A 6,055-nucleotide genomic window follows, 5' to 3' on the forward strand; every position below is an offset into this window, starting at 1 on the left:
ATCATCAACATAATCCTTGGACTCATGATTGAAATGTGTTTTAAGCAATGATTAAAGGCTTGTTAAAAGTGGGTAACCTTTTTTTCAATTCTTTAACAAAACCGATGAATTTAAAAAAGCAACATTTTTAATCAAATTTCTAAAGGGTTGAAAATTATAATCCAGGGGGGGGGGGGGGGTAAGGAAAACGTGACGTAATACAAAAGGGGGGGGGGGTTACGGAATTTGTTACAACATGTGAAAGAGGGGGGAGGGGGGGTAAATTTTTTCCAAATTTTGCGTGACATCATTAATGGACAGCCCCTTTTCACAATTCTAGCATTGGGACATAAATCTTTGGGTGTGTTTCCTTAAACCAAATACTTTTAGCGTTTATCCACACTTTTAATTTTGATGTTTTGGATACATTTTTGTCTAACATCTTTAGTCTTATTAATTTAAATTTTTGGAACGGTTGAATAGTTCTGTTTAGGTTAAAAAAGAGTATTTCTGTCAGTTTAGTTGAAACATATGATAGCTTCTAAAACAACTTCAACATTTTTGAAACATTTAAGTTTACGAATATAGTCATAGCGGCTTTTTTAAATATACAAAGTAACTTACAGGGAAAAAATATGATCTTAGTGCTGGCGCTATGAACTCTATCCCTCTGATGACAGAGCCCCTAAGTTAGCCCTGAATCGGGTAAACTGGTATGTTTGCTCCACTTTATTCAGGAAAATATAGTCTTCGAACCTGTGAGTTCACAAAGTTAATGTAGGCGAGTGTTCCAATTTTTTTCAGCATGAAACTTTTCAATGTGTGTAAAAAGTATAGGGTTATCTAATCGTTCAAGAGACGCACTTACAATAATATGTCAGAAAAACAGGACATATTCAAATTGTTCTTGTAAGGCCTCTGGTGCCAGGTTCAAGCATGATTAAAAAATTATTCCCTTGAAGACATGTTCCTACACGGAAAAAAATAAAAAAAAAATAATTAAATTAAAAATTTTCCGAGATAGCGAGGTGAACGCTCGTGAAAGCCAAAAAGGTAACTTCTACCTCTCCGAAGTGACACTCACCTCAAAGCGAGGTAAATTTTACCTGAATCGAGGTTGGAAAAAAGGTACAATTAACCAAGAAAAAGGTAAAAAAAGGTAAATCTTACCTCGTAGCGAGGTGAAGTTCACCTAAATTGAGCTGATTAAAAAAGTATAATTCTCCAGGAAAAAAGGTTAATCCAAATGAAGTAAAACTTACCTCGGAGCGAGGTGAAGTTGACCTGGATTGAGCTAAACACAACTGTACAATTTATCTCGAAAAAAGTAACTTGTGCCGAACACGTTTATTGAGGTTAAGCTGTTTTGTCGTTCAGGAAGGAAGTTTTGCTTCGTGCCCAATATGTGAATATCGGAACAGAATGGTAAGTGTTTTCCTAGGTATCATTTAGTTTGCTGGTTCCCGTCATAATACTTTGCTATTTTTTTTCTTCAGATCGGCCCACAGAGCATCAAGGTGTATTCAACGTCATCCTTTAGATATCATTCCGGAAAAGCCGGACCTGACCGGATTAGAATGGATAAGGGCAAGAATATGTTAACGCAATGCAGGGAGATTAGGTAAAAGTCCCTATTTATTTCTTATAAATATTAATTTTTGAAAATGACTCGCAGATGGTAATAATAAAAAATAATAAAATTAATTTTTGAATAAATTTTTATTTTATTCTTATTGAAGAAACCAATCAAACCAACTAACAATTACCTTCCAAATCAGTGAATAGGAAAACGGTATTATTTACTATTTTGCTAGGTGAATGCAAAAAAGGTAAAATTTACCTTTTTGCTAGGTGAATTGAAAAAAGGTACCTTTTTGCTTAATTAATTTACCTTTTTGCTAGGTGAATGAAAAAAAGGTAAAATGTACCTCGAAAGAGGGGTGGAAAAAATTCACCTTGCAAAAAGGTAAATTTTACCTTTTTATTATTTTCCGTGTAGCAACAGAGGACCCATTTGTACACTCAGAAAAATACTATTATATATGCCATAAGAATCTCTTATGAAGTGGCACCATAAGAAACATCATTGAAATTCATAAGATTGTCTTATGACGCAAATGAATTCTGAGATGAACACTAAATTCAATTAGCGATTTTTGCTTCTCATAAGAGGATCTTATGTTAAAAGGAAATGTCACGTATAATGATAGAAATTCAAGATATTTTACGCTTTTTTTTTATTTTTCACCAAATTCGTTTGAAATAACATCATGCATGCACTATGGGCACCATCAGCTGCAAACCCAGACCCGGTTTTAATAAAGTTTCTAGCCGTTTTTGCCGACCAGTATGCTAAAAAGTAGACCAAAAATGTATTTTAAGTTCGCAAATATATTCAGCGTTATCAAAAACAGAAACTTCTACTCATACTTTCCATTTGAAAGATTACAATCACATTTTACATGTATTTAAGAAAACATAAAACTTAACAATAAGTTTTTCGGTTGACGATGGAAAAAATTGATGGAATGTACATTTTGTTTTCACAATGCCGTTTCTTCTAATTTTCATAAGATGTTCCTATGAAAACTGAAGGAATTTCATAAGATTGTTATGAGAAATAATTTTGCAATCTTAAAAGTGGTTCATACGACGTTTCTTATGAATATTATTATAAGAATTTGCCTGAGTGTACGAATTCCTTGGTTTGGCAGTTTCCGAATCTTTCACACATTAAGACGATTCCCTGGCTACCCGGATTTTCTGCAGCTTAATAATAAGCTATAAGAATAAGCTTTTTAAAACACTTCCGAACTGTTTCTTTGTTTGAATCATTAATAAAATCAATACAATGAAAAAACAAATGTGTTTATAACTTATTTTCGATACACTACTTATAGGGCTTATTTGACGTTCAAATGCCACAGGGTTTATTGGCTTTTGAAAACATTGTATTTGGCTTATAGGCAATGAAGTGTTGTTTTGGAGCCCAAATGCGGCTTATTAGAGTGATTAATGGTTTACTGGGAATCGCTATATATTTCATACATCTTATATTTCATGACATAATTTGTGTTAAATAACAACAAAGTTAGTCTGTAGTTCTAATTTTGTAACTTGTATCTTCTCTTTGAGAATTTATCACATTTCAATATAGTATTAATCTAGCAAACGATTGATTATTCAATCAAAATGCCATCCAAAGAATGTCTAATATTTCGAATATCAATGCACACAAGCGTCGTGGCGAAATTCTATTGAAAATTTTAGTTGGTATCTTAGCAATTCTTGTTAACTTGAACCTTACAAAAAAAAAGCATGAAAAAGAATCACTGCATTAGAAGCTACCAATTTGCGGAATCGTTCACGAATGTAAACCGTCATGCTTTCATAAACGTATGTGTAAGTAAGACTCTTAACTAACTCCACATTACATCCATTAACATAATTTCCGTCACTTTGCAATTCCATCTGGGGGGGAGAATCCGGGGGGCCCATAGTTAGTGTCATACACACATTCATGCCTCCACCATCATGTCACATCCATCAGGCAAGTGCAGCCCCACAAACTTCTTGCATGTTATGCAAATGACATATCATCTGCGGAACCAAGCCGGGGCTTTTAGTGAGTGTAACTTCGTAAATTTCACTCCACCGCACATGATAAAACTTAACTCTCTTGTAAAAGTAGGTAGCGCGGCAACATTTCCATACTAAAGGTGCAAATGCACGAGTTTAAACTTTTATCTTGGCAGTTTTTTCTTCTTCTTCGACTTTACTTTGCAAATCGGCACAAGCTTAAGTCAACTTCACCCAGTAATTCAGTTGCCACAATCGTGTAATGATAGTAATTTATGAGTATACTCTTTTGCCCGAATGGCTCATTACGAAATAATTTCTTAGCTTTCTAAGACGCCGGAGATCGCTAATGAAGGAGCGCTAAGTGAATACATTAACGAGAGCATATGGCTTGCTTGTGGTTCTCACACAAACTGGTTTGTGAGTAGATTTGAATTTGACATTTTCATGTGTAATTACATTTATGACTTTTCGCGCGTTCGGTTTTCTGCACTTGTTGCTGGCTTAGGAAAATATTTTAGGCCTAAAAGTTGGGTTGTTTCTTCAATAACTGGAGATATCGTTCCTCTTATTTCTCGTTTGTGCTCCAATTACGAGGAATGATCAGGATATAGGTAATTGGTGCTTTTGGTGCAAGTGCTGAAGTCATCACAAAGGCAAGAAAAATGGCAAGTGAATTGCTAATTGAGAAGAAACTAAAAATGACAATTGGCAAAGTTGGGGGCTGGTGAAAAAAATGTGCTTTTAAAAAGTGTTAAATTGAACAATTCGTCCAAAGAAATTGAAAAAAAAACAAAGATAGTTTTCTAGAGCGCCGTGCTACTTTGCTAGCTCCAATTATTTGACAGTGAAAATAAATTTGAGTTCGAATGAAAAAAACATGATTTGCATATGCTCCGAACTTCAATGTTACACCTGTTAAATGCGTTTGAAATGGAGTTTGCTAGAAATGTGTATTTTGTGTAATGAGTGTTGACAAATCAGGAAATTAAGCCATTTTAAGGAGACTAAATGGTTTAGAAACACGTAAGCCAAGCTGAGAGGACAAGGAAAGCGAACGAGAATTTGGATCAGAGATCGGGAGTATAAGTTTGCGAATTTCCTGTATTCCGAAAAATTCCCACAACGGATGAAAAGCTAAGTACATATTTGAATTTTGTAAATATCATTTAAAAAATATATAACATGACATGAAGTTTAGTTAAAACAATTTTAATGAGCGTGTTTGTAGTTGTTTTTTTCCGACCTCATTGGTTCCTTTTTCATTCAATTTTTTAGACTGCTGCGATTGAATGTAAATTTTTGCTTACACGTACTAACTTAAACACGCAAAATTTAAATGATGGAACAATGTTCTTAAACTTTTAAACGAATTCGGATTCAATGTGATATTAACTAGTTTTTAATCATAGAGTTTTACTCAAATGATAAATAAACATTTTTTTAAAAACTATGAACGAACAAGAAGTGTGCCAAGTAAAATCAACAGTTTTCGAAGCTTTCTACGTTTTGCGCTTGAACAGTTATTAATGTTTGCTCTAAGGTAAATTTTCCTATTCTACAAATTGTATACTCGTCGTATTTGGTGGAATAATATTTTTGACAAACCATATGGAAAAGGTAAGCATGTTGAATACTATTGTGTTTTCCCATGAAATCTTTTAAACGCATTGTTTAATTAGATTTCATGGAGGTTTTAATCACGTTCTATCTTTTTTTATCTAAACTTCTTTTCAAGAGCGAGCAATGGCGCTATATCCAAGATCGATGATCAGAAATGTGGTGCACAGAATTCCAAAATTTTAAGGTTCTCCTTTTAATAGAAATTTTAGTAAAAGCTTTGGTTTTTTCACTCGAAAAATTAAAAAAGTTTCTATTGGATTTTGGATTTCTGTGTGAAATAACCTCATTTCCAGCCAAACAAGGAAGAATAATCCATAATCGGCATGTAGGAGCTCACTATTATTTAGCAGGTGAGCTCCCAACGTAAGAACTGTCCTATCACGGGAACGTATGGTACTGTTGTCCACGTTCCTTCCTCCTTGTGTTCCAGTTGTCTCTGCGTTCAATACTGCACGGTGGGCCCGGCCTAGTTAAGATGAATAGTAAATGTATTTTTACTATTCACCGGGATGCTGACAAGATCTGGCTGTGTATGTATCATAAGCATAAGCATAAGCATAAGCATTTTTATCGTTAAGTAGCGTACTCACGAGTGTTAATTTTTTCAATGATCAGCATCAGGCACTGTCTTTCATTGAGAAAGTATCACCATTCCTTTTCTAAACAGGTTGAATCAATCTCAACACCCGGTTAGTTTCGTTTCCCAACTCACTTCACTTCGATCGAACCTCCGAAAGGGTGTTAGATTTAAATGGAACCGGCAATGAAATTTCATTGAGAAATCATAGTGTTCCTCAACGAGCTGATAGAAGAAGCAGAAAAAAAACTGCTGACGAACACGAACATGCCTTATTCCGAGCACAACCGGGCTCTT

Source organism: Uranotaenia lowii, chromosome 2, assembly GCF_029784155.1.
Source record: "Uranotaenia lowii strain MFRU-FL chromosome 2, ASM2978415v1, whole genome shotgun sequence".
NCBI lineage: Eukaryota > Metazoa > Arthropoda > Insecta > Diptera > Culicidae > Uranotaenia > Uranotaenia lowii.